This window comes from Haemaphysalis longicornis, unplaced genomic scaffold (assembly GCF_048455015.1).
Source record: "Haemaphysalis longicornis isolate Haplotype H1 unplaced genomic scaffold, Haemaphysalis longicornis Haplotype H1 scaffold_2, whole genome shotgun sequence".
In the NCBI taxonomy this organism is placed as follows: Eukaryota; Metazoa; Arthropoda; class Arachnida; order Ixodida; family Ixodidae; genus Haemaphysalis; species Haemaphysalis longicornis.
In genome coordinates, this window is record NW_027526295.1 from 20574014 (window position 1) to 20597241 (window position 23228).

The following is a 23228-nucleotide window of genomic DNA, read 5'->3' on the forward strand; positions in this document are numbered from 1 at the left end:
TTTTCTTCTTTGCCTGCGCAGCCCCTTTGCCGGCCGCTGTTCCTACAGGAGCCTTGCCTTTTGCCGTGCGATCATCTGGGGCCTTCCACAGGCCTTTATCGTCGGCACGTGTGAGCTTCGACAAGGGTGATCAGCGATCCCCGGATCCTTCTGCTCCATCATCACCAGCCACCGCTTAGAGGCACTGCCTTCAGCGACGACAGCTACAAACAAGCCAGCATCGGGTGCCGCGCTTCATTGGCAGCAGTGACCGCACTCGGAACAGTCGCCTGAATTTTCTTCTCTGTCTGCGCAGGTTAGTGTCCAATTCCCAGAAAACCTCGCGTTCTTTGTCTTTTATTGCTGTCATTGCTGCCACTTTCACTGTTCTTCTCGTTGCCGTTGCGATATGCCCACGAACGCGGAGCTTGCAAAGACGGTTGCCGACATGCAACAAAGACTTGACGCTGAAACTGAGCGAACAGCGGAAGCTGTTCTCGGTAGGTTCTTGCTAAAAATGCAAACTTCCGGCGTTGATATCCTCGAGCTCAAGAAGCAAGTTGATGAGTTAGTGTCGAGCCTTGAGCATATGAACTCCTTGTTGAAGATTTGCGCAGTGAGAACGCTTCATTGGTCGCCGACAACAAGGCACTGAAGTCAGAAAACTCGGCTCTGACTGAAAAGGTAGCTGACCTGGAACAGTACTCGAGGATGAACAACGTGGAAATAAAGGGTGTTCCTTGCACTCAGGGCGAAGATTGCATCGCAGTAATGCAAACCATTGGGGAAAAAATTGAGTGCCCTCTAGAACCCCTTCACATCGACGTTGTTCATCGGGTCCCGACGCGTTCGGAAAACCAGAAAAATATCATTGCTAGATTTTGTTCCCGAACCAAGAAATCCGAGTTCATTAGCCAAGCACGCAAGGCGAAACTTTGTCTTAGTGATATTGGTGTTGTGGCATCACCAAACACCCCGGTCTACATTAACGATCACTTGACCCCAGGTAACAAGTCATTGTTCGCTAAGGCACTAACTCTAAAGAAGGAAAAAAATGGATGTTTCTATGGACGGACAACTGCCAGATCAAGGCGCGGAAGACCACTGACAGTAAAGTTCTCCGAATTCGCAAAGAATCCCACCTGTCCAAAATCGCGTAAAGTGACTGCACCAGATGTAACCTATATAGATCATTATCATGCCTCAGACATACCCATCATTCTTGCCTAATGAATTAAGATCGTTTCTTTCTAACGACTCTCAATCTATTATACATTTCAACGCAAGAAGTCTGTGAAAACATTTCGACGAAATTCAAAATATACTTTCATCCTTTGACAACCATTTTTCTATCATCGCAATTACTGAATCTTGGCTATCGGACGACGATAAGGACCTGTACTGCTTCCCTTCCTATTCGCCCGAATATTTTCACAGGTTAACAAGTAACCACGGTGGTGTGTGTCTTCTAATATGTCCTATAAGCGAAGGTATGATTTAGACATCGCGGTGACCAACTGTGAATCTGTCTTTATTGAGTTCGATCCTTCTTTTCTAAATATTGATGGCAAATCTTTCATCTGTGGCGGCATTTATCGTTCCCCACCAACATCGATTCCTGAATTTTGCTTAGCTCTTCAACAGTCATTGAACAGTGCGTGCTTGGAAAACAGAAATATGGTTATCTTGGGTGACAGTATTATAAATTTACTTGATAACACATCTTCTGGGTGTATTAACTATACAAATACAATTCACAGCTTCTGAGCACGAGGTCGCTGGTTCGATTCCCGGCCGCGGCGGCCGCTTTTCTGATGGAGGCGAAAAGCAATAACGCCCGTGTGTACGAGATTTCGGCGCACGTTAAAGATCCCCTGGTGGTCAAAATTAATCCGAAGCCCTCCACTACGGCGCGCCTCATCGCCTGCGTTGCGTCGGCGCGTTAAACCCTACAATCAATCAATCAATTCACAGCTTCGGGTTTGAGTGTCTTATTAATATTCCAACTCGTCATGCCAGTACCGGCGGTAGTTCTTTTATTGATCACGCCCGGTATAATCTACTTACTCCGCCTCTAGCTGGTGTTCTTGACATCGATATTACTGATCACTGTCCCATTTTTATCAAATTTAACGGTACCCAGCACCAACGTTCGTCTGCTTTTGTAAAAAATATCTTGGACAAAGAAAAGTTCGTTGAAGCGATCGCAAAAGTAGATTGGTCTGAAGTTATGCACACAGATGACACGCAGAAAGGCTATTCCCAGTTTTTACTGATAATTTCATCATGCCTGCTTTCCAACTCCTGTACCCGAAAATGTAAAAGGCAATTTCCATTTGCACACAATCCCTGGATGACCGATACACTCCTATCGGCCATGCGCAGGCGAGATAATCTTTAGAAAAAAAACAGCCTTTCAACATTAAGTTACTTGCTCGGTATAAAAAACTAGCTAACGACATTTCTGCGCAACTAAAGACCGCCAAAAGAAAGTATTGCGAACATAAATTAACAGAAGCTGGCCATAATTTAAGAAAAAAATGGGAAATTATAAATTCTTTCTTAAATAGACGCATGCGTCACGATCATGTCTCCAAAATATCGCACAATGGTATCGAGTACGTTCAACCCATTCATATGGCTAACGCTTTCTGCAATTTCTTTTTCAGTCATGATCAAAGTGACATTTTCAGTTATGAGCCTAACTACGTACGGCTACCGCATTCATTCTTTCTTTCACCTACAACACCCCACGAAATTTTTAATACCATACACAACCAAAACCTAACCAGCTCCGGGCTTGACAATATTCACACCAGCCAAATACAAATGGTCGCTCATCTCATTTCAGAGGCACTTTCTCATTTAATTAATCTAATGTTTAAAACGGTGTGTTGGCGGAGGAACTTAAGCGGGGAAAAATTATTCCAGTCTTCAAGAACGGTGATCGATCATTGCTTCCTAACTACAGGCCCATATGCATATTACCATTTTTCAGTAAAATAATTGAAAAACTAATTGCAACTCGTCTAACAAACTATTTAAATAAATTTAATATCCTTTCTTCATGCCAATTTGGTTTCCGTCCTGGTTATTCCACTGATCTGGCCCCCGTTTCCCTTACCGACAAGCTAAAATCATTTATTGACGAAGGCTTCTACGCTGGTTCAGTTTTTATCGATCTGTCTAAAGCATTTGATACTATCAATCACTCTATCCTTGTTACTAAACTCGAATTGCTTGGAATTTGTGGTCCACCATTATTACTCATTAAAAATTACTTGAGAGATAGAATTCAGGTTGTTTCCGTAAGTTACGTCTACTCGCAAGCTAGAACAACTAACATTGGCGTACCCCAAGGTTCCATATTGGGGCCACTACTTTTTTGGTTATACATTAATGATTTACCGAATTGCCTTGCCTCTTCAAAATGTCTGTTATATGCAGACGATACCACTCTCTACAACTATGACAGAACTGTTTTGTCACTAACGTCTAAACTAAATGTAGATCTTCGTAACGTGTTACAGTGGTGTAATCTTAATAAGTTAAAAATTAATGCTTCTAAAACAAAGTTCGTTGTCTTCCATTCCCATCAAAGGGCCATAGCATCCACACCATCTGTTACCATTGACAATCAGCTAATTTTCGCCTGTGTATACTCCTCATTTTTAGGCGTCCTACTTGACTCCAACTTGAAGTACCATCATCATATTGCTAGTGTAAAGAGAAAAATGGCTTACGGCATGCGCATCCTCATTAAAGGGACACTGAAGTGATATGTAAACATTGCGGGATTACTAGCGCAAGTTGTAGTCCGGAGTTCCCAGGCCATGTTTCGACCACTCTGGGCGCATTTACGCGATTTTATTTAGTAGAAAAATTAATTCGAAAATCCTGTCCTCCTCTCTTTACGCTCGCCCATTTTCTGTGGCATTTTCGTGTGACGTCGGGAGGAGCCGAGCTCGCAATTGGCTGCGCTACTGCACGGCTCCCCGGCCTGCCCCGGCCTTCAGACAGAGTCAGTCGGAACAGCGTTTCGTCTGCCGGCCGCCGACGGGTCGTCGCAATTCGTTCGCTTAGTTGAAACGAAGCCAGGACACGTTTGTAAATGGAAGAATGTGCCTTTCTTTACTTGGTTAGTTTGTACACTGTATCTAGCTTCAAGTCAAGGTCGCGTCACACAAGCGCTGCACAAGCGCACATGCGACGCTTCGCTGACCGGTACGCCAGTAGGAAAATATAAGGCCTCTTGAAGGCGGGAGAAGAGTCAGCGAAGTCAATATAGGTACTAAGGAAATAAAATCAGTTGATATTTTTACCGTACAGCGTAAAACTACGGTGCGGGAAGCACTTTTTTGCGCTGGGCGAACAAGCACAGCGGCCAGCAGCACGACTACGCATCTGCGAACGCTTTTCCGTCTAAGAAATGCAATTGCTAGACGTGAGATATTGTGGAAACTTGGGGGATGCTTACTGCACGAGCGCAAAGCAACAAATAGTCCCCTAAGCTGCTTGGAATGCTAAAACTAAATAAAAGTGTAAACTGGTTATACATTATATACCTTATATTTCCAAGGTCGGCAGCGCGCGCCCGTGGGCGAGTTGTTTGAGGCCTTGGGATGTCAGCGAAAGTGTTTTGCACGTCACAAGTTCGAATCTCCGCGGGTACGTACTTTTTTTTTATAACTTTTTCATTTTCCGCCGATGTTTTCTAAACTGAGTTCACCTTTTTTTCGGCCGCAACGTTCATTGCTCCATGAACTAGTTCACAGGACGCACGCAGGCAGGCACTGGCGCGCTAGCGAGTTCTGGTTGGCGTGCTGTTTCCATAAGCACCGACTGCTTGCGGGCAGTGGGCACAGGCCAGAATCAACAGACCCTTTGCCTGGTGCGAACACGCTTTTTACGATACAGGCATGAGTGACGCAAGCTCCAAATATAGGGGAAAAGCGCATGGCATTTGAGCGTCTGCGGGGACGCGGAGGGCGTTCATGCACTGCGTAGGCCTCGGCTAGTGAATGCTACGATTCCCAGCCGTCCTTGGAGGCTTATCTTATACATTTTACAGCCGACAACATGGCAGAAGCGCGGTACGATGATTACTCAGATATTGAGAATGCCCATCTAACAACGCCGTTGGTTGTGTTTTACAGCACCGAAACCGAAACCGAAACTTGTTTGATTGCTAACCTTGGGCATCGTCCAATCACGGTGCCCCCTCCTCCCAACGTCACAGCCTTAGTTGGTGCGGCCGCCGCAAACCGCGCATGGTAGTTTTTCTTCTTTCGCGCTTTGTAAAATAATTACCGATTTTTCAACCGGATAAACGATGAAAAGTGTGCTAATTTGAGCCAGTCTACGCAGTGCAAGCAAAAACGGGAGCTTGACAAATTCACTTCAGTGTCCCTTTAAAGCAAGATCTTTCTTCAGTCATTCAACGCTAATATCACTTTACTATTCATTTATTCATCCACATATTACATACTGCATCTCATGCTGGGGCAATACATACGACACTCACCTTAACCCATTACAAATAATACAAAATCAAGCTATTCGAATTATCTCATCAAGCACGTATGGCGCGAATGCTCATTAATTGCTTTGTTCAAATAATATTTTGTCTGTTTCCAAACTGGTGAGTTATAACCTAGGTATTTTTTTGTTTAAGGTGCTTCGCAATGAGTTTCCGTGTTTCTCTTTTTTGGCCGCGAGTCTTGTTAATACTAACACCACTAGGTTTGCTTTTAAGCACAATTTCATTTTACCGAGAGTAAAAACTAACTACGGCAAACAGACAGTGCACTTCTCGGCTATATGTCTATGGAATTCTATGCCACCCGCAATTAAGTCTTCTAACACATTGCAGAAATTCAAAAAAGATTTAAAGTGCTACCTGGTGTCCCTGCCTCAGACGTAACCAAGATTGTTCCTGATGCTTTGTTTTTCAGTGTTTTTCTTTTCTAAATTGATTGTATATAGTTATTGCTACCCTGTAATTTACTCATTGACTCTGCTTTACATCATTCTTGTACACATCCCTCTTTTCATTTGCTGCTATTATTCAGTGTATTTTAAGTGAATCTTGGCAGGAGGTCCCGCTACAGTATTTGACCTTGGGACCTCCTTCTGTATATAACCCCCATGTATCATTTGGAGATATTAATAAATTGATTGATTGATTGAATAAAAGTTCTTGTGAATTTCGGGCTGGGAAGAAATTTCTTCTGAGGTATTTATAATGCGGTTAACGCGACAGTGTATGGTGTCCACGTGTATGTTCTTTAAACAATAATATTCTGCAAGACGTACATGTCTTGCGCAATATTAACTTATGTCTTGCGGAAAGGATCACCTCGCATAACCTTGGCGTCGACGCGAAATGCCGAAAATCTGGAACGAAAATATCACCTGATCCAACAATGGCCACAAGCAAAGCAAAGCATACCAATGGCGCATAAGAGAGGAATAAATCTTACCAAAGTTAAATATTTAATTACTCGTGATTAATAACAATTATTTGGAAGGAGGAATACGGTGGATTAGGATTGTTTAAATAAAGTCAGATGAAATATTATGATTTCATGCTAGATTAGTGATTTATGGTATAAATTAGGGGTGGGTTTAAGGTGTATTAACATGAATTAAGAAGTCAGACTGATTAAGGTAGATACACTTGGTTTGAGGTTGATGTGGGTGGACGTTGACACAGCACTGAGGCAACAATATTGACTGGCTGCTGTATTGGTGCATAGACGTGTAAAAGAAGGCGCCCGTAAAATATGTACAGCGGGAAGCGGAACCATCCAGTCAGTAGTAAAAGAAAATATATATCGCCAGTTTTTTGCCTTGAGAGCACAGAGGAAGGAGAGGTCAGAAGCTCGTGAATACGGACTGAAGGGCCAATACTTGTGGTAGAAATATTTTTTTCTGGTTGTACGAGTAAATTTGGATTAGACTAATTAACAGGTTATTTGAATATTCCCAATAAGCTTGTGCTCGCTGCAAACTCTGCGCGCGTCGTTCCTTACTATTGCAGCCTTATATAATAATGTAAAGCTTTAGATCTTCCTGCAAAATGCCCACCGATACAAGAAAGAATATATTTCTGTGTGTGTTGTGTTATGGTTTGATTTTAGGGCACACACAAAAAAATTCTGTGCCATGTGACCGTCAGTTTATGTAAAATCTTTAGCCATAGATAATGGCGTTATATGCAGGCAGCAGCGCATTTACGAAGTCTATGTTTAGCAAAAAAAGTGCTCCGTGAACAGGAAATATGCAGCAAGTTTTCGTGTCGCTGTGTTAAATTCAAGGCAGCCTCACCAAGTGAGTACTCCGCATTTGAACCATCAATGACTTCTACTGCGGGAAAAACATATTCATTATCGAACAAACCAGGTCCCACGACAGAAAACTCTAAACATACGACTATCATTTACTGGGCATGGTACTTACTTTCTAATACGAGGCCCCTTGGACGACTAGCTCCTGCTAGATGACACTCTCTGTCGCCCCTTAATGAAAGCTCAGCTCAGTTCCCGAAGCATCGACCCGAGTAGAATGGAACCGAGGCCTGTGTACGGCGAAACTGATATCCCCCCAATCTCGGCACGTCCGGACCAGCCCGTCCCTTGCACAACACATCCCATCCGGCGGCCGCTGTGTGCACAGAGGGGCGCTTGGAAAGAGCAACGCTTTTAAGCAGGAGGGCACTTAGCGGATCCCAGCGGAAGCGGCGAAGGGGCCTGTGCCTGCCCTTCATGGTGGGAAGTGCCGCGGGACGGAGCACTTAATCATGCCCATCAAGATTACATCAACCAGGCGTCTCGCACGATTGCTCCGTCGGAAGCGATAGACGCCTGGCGAAAGACTCAGATCTGTCTAACCCCTAACGAAGTTACGGACACCGGACAGGTAACGCAGCCCGTATTGCAGTCTGTGGCGGATAGCGAACCTTAACGAAATCACGACTGGCTATGGGAATTCCCATATCATGTTGCTGTGGTTTGTAGGCACACCAATCCATCATTCCATTTGAATTATGTATATGCACGCATGTAGCGCACACCTATTTTATTCCGTAACCTTCAAAATGTTACTCCTAATGTCCTACTGTGCTTGGCGCCGCTAAATGGGCGTGTAAGAGAACCTGATGTTATGCGGAGATGTTTCAAGTACTGGCGTCTCGAAATAGCCCTTACGTCAAGAACGAACATGTAACAGCTCATCCGCTTTCCCTTTATTATTTTTTAACATCAGTTCACACCAATTAAATGTATAACGTACATTATCACATTCGACAATTTCTTCTTGCTCATTTACCAGAGGCGCGAAAGTTTTTGCCATCTGCTAGCCACGGTAGAGAAACGCATATATCTCATAGCCTAACGGCATACTTGTTTTCCCGGGTTATGTTCGAGGTCCTTCCTTTTCGCGCGGAAGATGCATGGAAGCCTAGGGAAGAAAAGGAGAAGACGGGAGATGAAGACCCGACCGCCGACGACAAGCGCAGCAAGTAGGACACTTGACAATAAATCTTTGGTGAGAGCGGAAGTACGAGGTGAAAGAGCAGGGGAAAGGCTACTTGATACGTTCTCACATGCTCAGTGCTCTAGTTCGTTTCGTAGGAATACTCCGACAGTTTTCGTGAATCAACTTTGCGCTACACTCAAGTCCACCGTATTTGGTTAGAACAGATAATTTCATTAGCAATGTATGCGTACGAGCAAGTTGATACTCCATTCAGATCACCGTTAGGTGCAGCCAACAAGAAGAATGACATTTAAGACAAGGGTCGGCACGACTTGTAACTGAATAACATTACCTAAAAAGACACACATACATTGAAAAAAGAACACGCTCGCAGGACTACGGAAGTTCATCACGCCACTGCGCAATCATTAGCAAGTTCAGGATGCAATTTGAATTTTTCAAGAACATCGACGATTCTTCTCTCCTAGGACTCCTGGAGGCGTACAAATGGGCATGGCTCTCGTGTACCATCCCCCTGGCCTGACTTCAAGTGCATGTTATCTTTATTGCAAAACCCGGTAAACCGAGTACCGATATCCGCAGCCTCTGACCATCCGCAGCCTCCGCAGCCTCCGACCACTCACAACGATCATTTGGAAGCTGTTGAAACGAATACTAGCCACACGACGTGCACCATTTATATCACCCATGCCAAATTCGATTTCGTCCCCTCCTTTGTGCAGATGATGGCTGGGGTCACCTCTTCGAGATCATCCTCATTGGCGGCCGATCCCACCATGTTCGTTTTGTATTTGGCATGGCCGTCCACAAAGGCTACGATAACCTTGGCCACGCCGCCATCATTGCGGCATTTCAGCTTTTTCACCTCCCCTCACGCCTATATGATTTCATTCCCTGTTAACTACAAAACCTCACCTTCTCCATCCGTCTTGACGAATCTCCCATAGGTTCCTTCCTGCCCCGCCGTGGTATGCCTCAGGGATCTGTCCGTCCCCCTTTGTTTTTAACATGGCCATGATACCACTTGTCTGGTGTCTTGGAGCTGTTCCACACATCTATAGTAAAACATATGCAGACGACATCACGGTATGGTCTGTTTACCAGGATCTTCATTCACTTCCAAAGCGTCATCCTTCAACAGGATCTCGATATAACCAATTCTTGATAAAATATATCGGCCTCACACTCTCTTCTACCAAAACAGCGCTTCCCACCGTGGCCAGTAGGTGCTTGGCAACTCCCCTATCCGTCTTTCCATTCAAGGCACGCCTATACCAACAGCGTTTACTCTATGGTAGTTGGGCTTGGATACAATGGCCATGGGTTCAGCAAAACCTTGGATTTACTCTGCAAAGCATCAAGCTTCACTATCGCTGCATCTGTTCCGTCGCATTTTTGAAAAAACCGGGGGTGCGGCAACCACGTGCGGCATGCTTGTCCGAGTCATTCCTAAGCGTCGCATTTCAAGCTAAGTTCCACTTTCTCACGAAGTCAGACTGGGCCCTACTCGAATCAATGAACACTTAAGCTATTCGAGCAAAACGTTGCAGAGGACATCTGCGTTTGGATCTTAAGATGTGTGACGCCATAGCGTTACTTCGACTCCCAGAGAACATTTTGGGACTAAACTGCTGCATTGACGATGTATGCTTCAGCGAAGAGAGAAGGACTAGCAGAAATGGTGTTGAATAGCCATGTGCAAGAAGAGACCGACACCCTCCAACCTACTGTGGCTTAAGATTTGAGCGTGAAAGGATGCGACTGGGAAGTTTTGGTCAGTGTAAGGGAGAAGATAGCAGTGTCAGTGTTTCAAAGTGTTTATTGTCTAATTTCTGTGCCTGACTGAATGTTCTGCTTCTTTTCGAAGAGAGAGACAGAGGCAAAGTGGATATCTTTATTACGGAAGAAATACTAGAGGGGGTTTGGAAAAGGCTGTAAGCAGATGTGAGACAGCTCAAAGGGGGAACTTGAAGTCTGGCCCATAGATGCAGCAGATCTTGCCCTTGCCCTCCCAATCACCTCGGGCTAATCCTGAGGAAACGAGCTCGTCAAAGCTGCCTCAAATGTTTCAATGGAAATAAAATGCGTAATGTTTGAGGTGTTCGCCCATGAGCATACCCGTTTACACGCCTAGGTTACGGAGAAGAGGGTAAATGTTTCCCCGCGATTATCGGAGTTTTAATTTCTTCTATGACGTTCCCACCCCAAATCTTCGCCAACATTGATAGGTATTGGTTTATTCTTGTGATCCACCACATGATTCGCAATGCTTCGACACTGAGACCCCTTTAGCATGAAGGAAGATTATGTTTCTAGGCGCTGGATTACGACACGTTTACTTTTTTCTGGAAGGGGAGTGCTCGTAGTCATAGTCGAAACTAGCGCGTTGTGTGAGTTCGCGGACCTTTTGGTCGATGCCTTGATCTATTCAAACCCTTGTGCCCGGGTGCCCCAGTGACGTCCTTCACTTTATTCACTATGGGCTGGAGTATATTCATAAATCGTTTAGCTATTGGGACCGCAGCCAACATTCTAATGCCCTTTGAAGCAGCACAGCAAGTCCGATTCTTGACCGGCCAACCTACACCTGTTCTCCGGAATGCTCGGCCATCGGCAACAATCTGGACAGCGTTGAACGTAAGATAAACGGTTTCCATACGGCCAGCATCCTCTGCGCACGTTTTTGGCAGCCAATGTTCTTAAGTTGGTCAGCTTTCGCTCGTTAACCGTCAATACGGTTTCCCATCGGCGAACGTTACTCAGAAGTTATCTGGCGGATCAACCACCGGCGATGAACGGCACTTGCTCCAGCAACGTTCAATCAAAAGACAGGCGGCAGGTTTCCCGCAGCCGAGTACTCGCTTGTTGCTTGAAAGCGGGTTCACAAAAGATGATCAGCTTCTGCACGGCCACCAGGCGACCGCTTTGTTTCCGCTTGCAGGGGAACACATTATGAATGGCTGTTGTCCAGTTCTAGAGTACTCGTGTTTCGTAGGCAGCCGTTGTTCAAAAGTTGTTTTGGAAACGTACGTTATCCGTCCACTTATGAATCTGCGCGCTCCTGCTTTTCTAAAGGTGAACGGCTGACGTCTGTCGCAGGTCTGTCGTAGCTCCCCCCTTTTGTTTTATGTTTTGATAGCGGTTCCGAGTACTGAAGATTGCAATACCGCCAGCCAAGAATGAATGGGTGCCAGTTATCACTTTGTCCTGGGCCTCCACCCCTTTGTCGAACTAAACACCGTACACAGCAGGCACGTCACAGAAGGGAGGAGCTTTGCGCTGGTGCAGACTGTCTTGCATGCGCAAACATGCGAACGGCAATTAAATTTCACCGTTTGATATCTCGGACTACAGATGCACCAGAAGAATTCGACCAATTGAAACTGCCTAGAAACAGTGTTCAACATAGTGTAGAAACATAGAAACATAGCCAATTGAAACTGCCTAGAAACAAACATAATGTTTGTTGCTTTGTATGATCTTGTGCGACGTAAATTATGGATAAGTTTGCGGATTTTCGCCAAGCAATAGAAAAAGAGGTGCGAGAGTTCAAAGCGTAGATAGAACGCGACTTCCGATATTAACTGCGGGAACTAAAAAAGACCGCCAAATTTTTGAGTGACACTTTTGAAGTGCAAAAAAAGGACTTGATTGCGCTCAAGAATGACAACAAAGAACTGAAGGAAGCAAACCAAAAGCTACTTAACGACTATGAAGTTTTGAAAAAGCAGACATCTCAACTCGAACAAAGATTGATGGCCTCGGAACAGTACTCCCAAAATGCAAATGTTGAAATCAAGGGAATCCCGGTTTCCCAAGAGGAAAGCATCCCCGACACACTTCATCGAATTGGCGAGCTGCTCCATGAGCCGATTAACGAAAGTGAGATTGAAGCTTGCCACCGTGTGCCTACGCGAAACGTCGACGCCCCCACGAACATTGTGGTCCAGTTCAAGAGCCAAGCTAAGCGTAACGCAGTGCTTGAGAAAGCAAGAAAGGCACGCATCTCGGCACGAGATTTGGGACACACTTCGGGCACGCATGTGTTTATCAACGAGCACTTATGTCCGGCCATGAAGCAGCCCCTTGGAATGACGGTGGCGCAAAAGAAAGCAAAAGGCTGGCGTTTTGTGTGGGTTAGCGACGGAAAAATCTTTGCAAAGAAAGCTGAGACGGACCATCACTGCACATTCGGAATGCGCAGGAGGTTGAAAAAATTGTTAGGCAATAGCCAGGCTTACTGCGTAGTTGCTGTAAGAAATAATGCCCGAATCGCCACGAGATGTGAGCATTAGGGCGGGTTATCACAAACATCAGAAATTAAAGTGTCTTCATCTAAACATCCGCTCCGCAAGAAATAAAGAGGATGACCTTACGGTTTTTTTTAGATGAATTCACATTTGAATTTGACGTCATAATGCTTACTCAGACGTGGTACGACTGCAGTAGTGACGTTTACAAACGCGACGGCTACCAGACTTTCTTCCTTAACAGATCAGACAGGCGAGGTGGCGGCATCGCAATAATCGTAAATAATAAAATACAGTGTGGCATCGTGCCGCAGTTTTCGTTTATTTGTGCCGATATTGAATGTCTCACTTTAATGTCAAAGGACTACGTATTCTCTGTAATTTAGCGACAACCTGAATGTCTTTTGGAAAACTTACTCACCCAGCTTGAAAATCTCTTAAACTATGTAAATTTAAACGACTTCAAATCACTCTTCGGAGGGGATTTTAATATCGATATATTAAAACCCTCCCCTGAGAAAAGCAAACTTTTATCTACTATTCACTCTACTGCACATGATATTTCGACAAAAGCTGCAACGCGCGTCGCAGCTCACAGAAACACTGCTTGACATTTTTGTCACGAACACACCAGCATATAGCGTATTATGGGGGGTTATTAGCAATGACCTGAGTGACCATTTTCCAATTTACGTACTTTTAAAAACTTCATTTGCACGAGGGACTGATACGCCATCAACCATTAGCTTTCAGAACATAACACCGGCTACTCTAGAAGCTTTTTGGAATAGCTTGATTAACACGTCATGGGACTCAGTCTTTCAGGCTGAAAATGCAGATGCAGCTTATGAAGCATTTATATTGATCTTTAAGCGTCTGTACCATAAACATTTCACAGAAAAAATATTTAACGCTGAAATAGGAATCGACAACCATAGATAAATAATGAATGCTTAAAAATGATTAAAAAGAAAAAGAAAGAAAAGCAATATATGACCTAAAAACTTTCAAGCAGTACCGAAATAAACTCAGCGCTTTTATAAGAAGTGAAAAACGCAAATATTTGTTCGACCACTTTCTAAATGATCCCAAAATAGGTAGTGAACAAATATGGAAAAAGTTAAACAGTATACGTAACCGTACGCAAACCCAGTCGAACACTCGGGAGCTCCCTCTTGATGGCCGCTGCCTGCAAGGAGAGGAACTAGCGGCGGAATTAAATAACTTCTTTAGGAGCGTAGTAAGAAAAACTCCGTGTAAACAGAATAATTCGGTGCGTCTTATTAAACGAAAATCCGTAGCATATTTCTTTTTATGGATTGATTTCAGGGTTTAACGCGCCGACGCAACGCAGGCGATGAGGCGCGCCGCAGTGGAGGGCTCCGGATTAATTTTGACCACCTGGGGATCTTTATCGTGCGCCGAAATCTCGTACACACGGGCGTTTTTGCTTTTCGCCTCCATCAGAAAAGCGGCCTCCATGGCCGGGAATCGAACCCGCGACCTCGTGCTCAGCAGCGCAACGCCTTAGCCACTGAGCCACCGCGGAGGGTGTAGCATATTTCTTGAGCCAACGTGTGAAAATGAAATAAGCACTGTTTTTTCTTCCCTTAATCATAGTCGTGCATGTGATATAGATGATATTCAGATGGCGCCGGTAAAATTAGTGATCACAGTCACTGCTCCAATACTTGCTTATATATACATCCTATGCCTGTCCACTGGTAATTTCCCTAAACTAATGCAGATATCCCAAGTTATCCTAGTGTTTAAGCTGGAGACAGAAATAACATGTCAAATTAAGGACTTACTCTATCTTACCTATTTTTTCGAAAGCGCTAGAAAAAATAATTTTGAAGTGAATAACCAGCTTTGCGGATAAACAGGCTATTCTCACCATCACAGTACGGATTCCTTCGGAGAAAATCTACGGAAACCGCATTACTTGCGCAAAAAGAATTAATCCTTGAAGCATTTGAGAACAGACAAATATGTGTGGGAGTGTTTGTTGACTTCTCCAAGGCCTTCGATCGCCTCAATCACCAGACTTTACTCGATAAACTAGAACGCTATGGCATCAGAGGAACGCCTCTATCGGTACTGCAATCATATTTGAAATATCGTTCACAATGCGTAAGTTAGGAAAACTTATCTTATCTCTCAAAAAAAATATCCGCAGGCGTACCACAAAGAAGCATATTGAGTTTGTTGTTGTTCTTGCTTTATATTAATGACATTACAAGAATTAACGACAAAGTAAACTTCATCATATATGCAGACGACACAAATATATTCTTCACAGGTACCAATATACAATTGTTACAGCCGGTCATAAATGACACACTAGCGGCTTTGCAGTAGTGGAGTGAAGCGAACTCTTTGGTTCTTAATGCAACAAAACAAAAGCTGTCATTTTTCATCCGAAGCGCCATGGTTTTGTGCACAACATTAGTTTACCACTAGGGGGCTGAAATATTGCCATTGTGGACAACATAAAGACATTGCGAGTTTATTTTAATTAAAGTATGACTGGGACGCCCATGTTGATTCGCTGACTACTTTCCTGGCTAAATGTGTCGGGATACTCGCAAAATTTCGTTGTTTTTTCCCAATACCTGTAAAAAGCATTCTTTATAACACCATTTTCATGTCCCACGTAAACTATTGCTTCTTAGTATGGTGTAGCACTACGCAAACATTCAGAAAATTAATGTATTGCAAAAGAAAGCCCTTCGCCATATAGCTAATGCCGATTACTTAGCACACACGGAGCCTTTGTACAAACGCTTCAGCATTATCCCGATTCCAAAACTGCATGAGTATTATTTAGCAATCCGATACCTTAAATCTATTAAATCTAGACAGTATAGCTTTTTGCGACTTGTTAATGTCAGAGTAAATATTTCCGCCTACAGCACCCGCAATCAAGAATTTGAATTTTGGCACATTCCATTCTGCCGTACGGATTACGGTCGTCAAATGCTGCGTCTTAGAGTCCCACACCTTCTAAATAAGTTGAGATCCCAAAATGTAGATTTAGATAGCAGCAATTTTTATGTTATTAGGCAGTTATTCTTATTGTGAATAATGCTCACGCCTATGCTTAAATTTAGTTTTCTGTTTTTATTATTTTTTAGTACATGATATTACATATTACTGCTGCTAGTGCCATGCTGTAAAAAAAAGCCTGCGAACTGATGTATACTCTTGTGTATGTTAACCTAATCATGTATAAAGTTTGGAGACCACACTCTGTTTACATTTGACGTTTTGCCTGTATAGTTCTTATTGATATACATGTTCTCTGTGTTGTTTCTCTGTATTTATTTCTTGTACCTATGTTGATTTTTTCCTGCTGTGTTCGGGTGACTTCTGTGATTTAAACACGTGATTGTATACAAATATTTACCCTGATTTGACGTATGAGCAGAAACTACGTCAGAAACTCTGTATTGAAAAGGTTTAGTTTTTTTTTGCTTTTTTATACCTCACTGTTTTGTATTGAAAAAGCACAGTTTGCTGACGTTCCATGCCAGTACGGGGGGCCCGGGCTTTCTTCAAGTGAAGCCGTTCACTTTTCGCCCGGGCCTACCGCATCGGAAGGATGCAAACAAATAAACTGAAACTGAAACTGAAACATGATTGCGTTTAACTTCCCAATATGTTGGTTATTGTAGCCACTAAAAAGCCAATTCATCAATTTTAGTTAATTAACCCTCCGAAATCAATAAGTGCCTCCTATTTATGTGTCCCCCTGGGCGCATAACCTCACTGTATAGGTTGCCTTCGCGTAAATCTAAGCGCCTATTTAAAAAAAAAAACCTGTCGGCTGGGCGGTTTCACCTCACTATCGTATGACTTCGATAGCTGGGCCACTTTGAACAAGGCAAAATACAATATGCGACTGCTCACCTTTTCGGAGCTAAAACTTCCCTTGAAAAAAAAAAGGAAACAGGGGAATAGTTGTAAAATCTGAACTTTGCAATAAAAGCGTTTTCCCATTTTTATTTTTATCTGATTTCTGGCTGAAAACCTTTCCTAATGCTTTCTCGGGTTCTGTTTCTTTGGAAACTATTTCTATTCTTTAAAGGAGTACTGACACGAAATTTCACGCTTTCAGGTTTTATGCTGTAAAGAATACCTATTGGCCCAGTAATTACGAAAATTGTCAGCCGCCAGCAAGCCGTCAGCGGCCAGCATAGAATGAATTATAGCACGTTTATTGCAACCAGTTTCAAATTCGGTCGCCGCGCGGGAAAATGGCGGTTCGAAGGCCAGTCTGCAAGCCGGCCAGCCTTACGTCACGGTCTCACTCCTGACGTCGGGGAAGTTCGCCGCATGGTCTGCTACGATTGCATATGGTCCGCACTCGCCCGCGGAGTCAACATGTCGTCTGACTCGTCAGACTCGGATGAGTCGCTGCCACCCGACAGACTGAACAACTTTATTTCGCCAGGCGATTAGGCCGGTGATGACTTCGCCGTCGTCCGTTTTTTAATATCACTGCGGCTCGAACCGGTGCAGACCGTGATAGCAACAGCTTCTCGCCATTCTTATAATCAATCTGATCGCGAAAAAGAAGTTCCATATGCAAGAAATTACATGTTAGTGTGGTGAAAAATTGTGCTAGGGGTTGTTATCAGCGCTGAATTTAAAAGCGGCGTTGAGATGTATGACGCGATGGTATATATATATACCCAGCGCTGCTAAATATATACCCAGCACTGCTGGCACCGCGGTGCGGCAAGCGGCCGAAAGATGCCGCCACCTGCGCGCTAGAATCAAAATAGGCCACGGAGATCAGTGGCCACGGCAGATGTCTTGATCACCGATCTCTAAAACGGGAATTATCGCCAAAATAAAGCTCTATATGCGAAAAAGGGGATGATAATGGATTGAAAAGTTTTGTAAGGGATGACCATTCGCAGTTGTACAGATGCCGGCGATCAAATATTCGCCACGATACTAAGCCCAACTAAGCCAAAACGATACTAAGCCAAAGCCAAAGCCTAAGCCAAAGCCACGATACTAAGCCAAAAATGCCTGCTAAGTTCCCAACACCCAAGCTGAACCGAGCAACGCCAAGCACGCTGGCTTGGGCGACAGTTCTTGCGTCCGCCGCCGCGCACGAACTCAGTCCACGTTTAGCGCTGCATGTCGTCGCGTGGAAAATAATGCATCTTGGCATCGTCGTCGATTTGCTCGGAGAAGCTTCTACGAGCAGTACTTCGCACGCATTCCGCGAGATCGCCATAGCACAACTTGGGCGAGCTCGGCGACGCGCACCGCCCGGTCGCCGCGGTGCGCGTCGACATCGCGCACCGCGCGGTGCCGGCAGCGCGCAGTTTTCTGCACCAGTGCAAGGCAACACCATGCGCCGGCCACGAACTGAAGAGCAAAGACGTCGAACACGCAAAGTGCGCAAAGTTTACAAGCATTGCTCACACAGCTACGCCCACGTCTCCGACCCAAACGAATACCACAGACAACATCAGAGCAGGATATCGTTTCCGGTTCCGAAAACGACTATATGACGTCACCCTGAACCGGCCAGACACGCCGGCCTAGTGCTGCCGATTTCGCTAGTGCTGCCGATTTGGGGAAGCTCGCGGCCGGGACAATCAAACTCGATTTTAGATGTGATTGCGGCCTCGGATCGCTGCAAACATTTCTGTGAGGCATCCGTACAAACTACTGAAGGCAATTATATCATTTTTAGGCCTCAAAATGTGGTTTCAGTACTTTTTTAACCAATTTGTAGTTCAGGAGCACCTCGGCTGAAGGCGCAAAAGTTGTGCGCTCTTACCTTGAGTGGGGGGCGGCTCAAGGTGTTTTCTTTGGGGGGCCTTCCCTATATCACGTGCCGTGGAGTGCTCCTGAGCATGGCAGCTGTGGTTTCCATTGGAACTCTGTCCATGACCACAGTAGCGGTTGCATCAAATGGAAGCAGCATCACTGTAGGAGCAGCAATTGAGAAAATAAATCTGCACCACATTTTGTGATCAACAGTCTTTATCAGTTGCTGAATTTAATTGTTTACTTAAAGCACGAATGATTGCTGTTACGAGGTTACAAATTCTGCACTTGGCTTAAGAAACAGCTCCACTATACCCATTCTAGGGCTGGATGAAAGCTGCAGCACCACAATTAATATGCCTCCTGCAGTGGAACGGCCGGACGAGTATGTTGCATGGCAACCATGGCTGAGCGGCTCTGGTTCGACAACTGTCCCGCAAGCAAGGATGTATAGCCGGCGTCTGTAAAAGTTGAACGGCAGTGGGTTGTTAAAGGTTCAACGGCCGCCGGCAATAAAAGAACGGCAAGACGACGGCAAAGTCTGGCGGCCAAAGGGCAGTTGTAGGCCCCTTGGTGATGCTTTGGTCAAAAGTGAGCAGCTGTTCAGCTTACACCAGGGAACGTTCAGCACACGGCCAAGGCCCACGTTTGAGTACGGGCTTTACACTCTGATGGAGCAACGGCCGAGCAGAAATTACCCGGCCAGAGATGGACAGCTCATGCTTAGCCGTACATGCTTGTGCTGCTTGGGGTAAAGATGTTACACTTCTGTTTACTGGTTCGGCTATTGGGATTGTCAACAGTATGGCTCCAACGTCAACTTCTTTGTTCCTGTAGGTAGGCGAGTCATGCAGTCACACATTGCCAGAATAGCCACCTACGACATCTGCTGCCTTCTACTATCATAAATCGCACTGTCTGTGTATCCTTCGTTGTCATGATATTTCACTTTCCTTAATTAACATGATCCTGTCACATCGCCTTTCTCGCTTAGGTTTGAATCGATGTTGTTGGTGGAGAGTATTTTGAAGGGAGCCGCTGGATAGGTGACAGGGCCGTGATAACGTCGACTCGATAATCCCCCGTGAGGGGGGTGGGGGGTCCTGTCTTCTATACGATGACCCTGCCGATTTCATTTTCTGAGCCACGCCCATGGTGTTAGGATAGCCTTTTGCCTAGTTCCTTAAACATGTTTTAAAGACGCAATTCTGGGACCTATTCATTCTCAACATCAACAGACCATTCAGGTCTACGGCAACATGAAGGAATTCCCCCGCTCTTGTGCTGCGCTGCCCAAACTTATTCTTTGCCTCCGAACAATCTTACTTGGTTCCCTCATAGAGCTGAAGGCCTTCCCCTGTTTTTAGACCCGTTTCTCTGTGTCACTTCTGTGACGCTGCAGGCCCACCGGCTGCCAGTTTGTCTCACGCTAAAAACTGTCCTGATGATGGTGTTGACTTCATCTTCGCTGCGGGTAAGTTACAGTGGTACGGGAGGCTCAGTAAAATCTGCCTTGTGATCAAGGGTTTCATGAGTCTTATCGCTTCATCTCTCATTCTTCCTCTTCCCTTGGTTAGGCATTTTATAATGTGGGCAAGTGGTTAAAGGTTTTCGCTTTCTTGTTTCGTGATCGTGAAGCCAGGCGCCGCCGCTTGACTCTAGGGCAGGCCGGGCATTCTTACATGACTGCCCTCTGGCAGTATCATCAACATCATCACCACCAGCCTATCTACGCCCACTGCAGGGCAAGTACCTCTCCGATTAATCTCCAATTAGCCCGTGTGCCACCTGCGGCCCATTTATCCCTGATAATTTCTTGATCCCATCTGCCCACCTAACTTTCTGCTGCCCCCAGCCCCGCGTGCCTTCTCTAGGGATCCACTCTGTTACCCTTAATCACGAACGGTTATCTTGCCTTTGCATTACATGCCCTGGCCTTGTCCATTTCTTCATCTTAATTTCAATTAATGTCCTTAGCACGGGCTTCTTCACCGATTCACTCCGCTGTCTTCTTGTTCTTAATGTTACACCTATCATATTTTGTTCCATTGCTCGCTGAGTCGTCTTCAATTTAAGTTGAAGCGTCTTAGTAAACTTGCAAGGTTCTGCCCCGTAGATGAGTACCAGTCAAGTGCAGCTGTCATACACTTGCTTGTTCAGGGACAATGGTAGGCGGCAATTCATTATCTGAGAATGCCTGCCGAATGCACTCCACCCCATTTTTATCCTTTTATCTCTGCGTCATGGTTGTGATCCCGGGTTACAACGTGGCCTAAGTAGATATATTCGGTTACCACTTCCACTGCCTCACCACATACCTCAAACCGCTGTGCTCTCTCGAGGTTATTGATCATTACTTTTGTTTTCATCATATTAATTTTCAGGTCCACGGTTCTACTCTGTGTGTCCAGTGCGCTAAGCATGCTTTGCAATTCTGCCCCCGAGTTAGGAAGGCAACGGCATCAGCAAATCTGGGGTTACTGAGGTATTCTTCGTTCAACCTTACTACCACCTGTTTCCAATCCAATGTTCTTCATAGTTCTTGTAAACATTCTGTGAATAACATTGGAGAGACTGTGCCTGCTTGTCTGACTCCCTTCCTTGTAGGTATTTTACTGCTCTCCTTATGAAGGATGGTGGTAGCTTTGGACCCATTGTAAATATACTCTATAATTCTTACATAATGCTCGCCTACACTATGTACGAACACTAGAGGATAAGAATAGAGGATCTGGAAGGATATCCGTACCTATTTTCTGGGTGACTTTTAGCTTTGCCACACAGCTTGCGCCGGAAACAGAACCGCGGGAATATCTAAAATAGTCGGAAAATGCATGGATTAGACGCTATACAATGGGTTTTATTTAAGTTGATTTCTGCTCATATTGTATTCTTTCTTCGATGTTTGAGTGACTGGCGTTAATCCTTTGCCTCCTGTTTTAGATTGATGACCCAATGCGGGGGTCGGCATCCTGGGGCCAGCCTCACGACGCGGGGGCCAGCCTCAAGACGCGGATGCGATTCCCGGCAGCAGTTTTCCTGATTGCAGCAGAAAATAAAAACGCCAGTGTACCGCGCTTTCAGTGGACGTAAAGGTCTCCAGGTTGTCAAAATTAATCTGGAGCCCTCCACTACTCTATTGCGCGCCTAATAGCTCGGGTGTGGCTTAGGCACGTGAATTACCGAAAATTGAAAGTTTTATCTACCTGGGGAGAGCTCATTTTATAGTGACGGCGACAGTTTCTGGGACGACTGGCGACAGTATCTGCCGAGCATGGTACCACCTACATAATGTAGGACGAACGTTACTACGCAGGCACGGCATCTGCTGGAAATGAATGTCCTTTCTTATCTCCGCCGTGGTATTATTGTCCCCGTTTCCACACCTCGGTTGCCGTTGTGTCATATTTCATATTTAGGCGAACACTCGCGTTTCGCTGCCTAAGTCGTAGCTTCCGGGTGGCAGCGATATGCTTGATGGGCACGGCTGACAGCGGACGGCTAGAAGGCACCAGGAAATCGAAAAATGAACCTAATAACGCTATCGCGTTAATAAAGCGGTAACCGCACGCTTGCTCAATTTCACGAGGATGGCTTTGCGGGCTTCTTGGTGTAGCATCCTGAAAGGGTTAACAGCGCACAAAGACGACGGCACACGGAAGAGATGACAGGACAAGCACTGCACTACAACAGAATTTTTATTTCGCCATGAAAGACATAAACCAAAGCACATACAATAACAAGGCCCAACAACTATGTCATAAACACTTCTGTCATAAGTGACAAAAACGGTTCTCTCAGGTTGCTTGATATGATGTCTAATTTTACTTAAGGACATGTGTGTTGTGTGTACGAGCCCCGTGCGTCAAAGCCGCAACTTCCTTGTTCCTCTAACCACACAAAACTGGTAAAACTGGGTATGTCAAGCCGCGTCTAAACAAGTCTTTTTTGATGTCATGTGTACATACAGCAGAAAAAAGGTTCATGGCTCAAATTAACCGCCCGTTGTGGGCTGGGTACCCGCAACATTTGCTGACAGCAGTGGCTCGTGACTTGTTGAAAGAGTTAATACGTGGTCACCATTAATGCCAATATATAAGGCGAAGGAAGAAAAAAAATCGTGGTGGTTATGCGCAACAAGGTTGCGCATAACCGCAACAAGATTAGCATGCGCGCAGGTGTTGAAGTAATTTTCTCTGCCCCTAAGAAGCTTTCAGAGCTGTGTCCGATGGTGGATGGCGGTGGCAGAGAAAAAGGGGGGTGCTCAAAGAAACACCGGCAACAATTTGTTCAATGTGATGAAGGCGTTATTTTCTCCCGTTGGATTGTGGAAAAAACCTATGTAGGCCAGAAGGAACGATAGAATTACAGAGCATAAATACCTCGTATGAAAGATGGCTGTTTCGGGCCACCTAGATGCGCATTGCAAAGATTGTGCTTCCATTCCGCTGTTCGGGGAGTGCTCAGTCATTGCTGGAGGGAAGGACAGAAAGGACAGACATACGCGAGAGGTAATCGAGGCACCCGAGATTGAACGTCTTGATGAAAACTACGTCACCCGGCCATCTGTTGCACTCTCAGAAAAAGAAAAACAGTATCTGGAGCAACGAGCATAGAAGGCGGGGCGCGAGATAAGTGTTTACGTCATATTTGTTGGGCCTTGTTATTGCATGTGTCTGTGTTTATACGTATTTCATGGCGAAA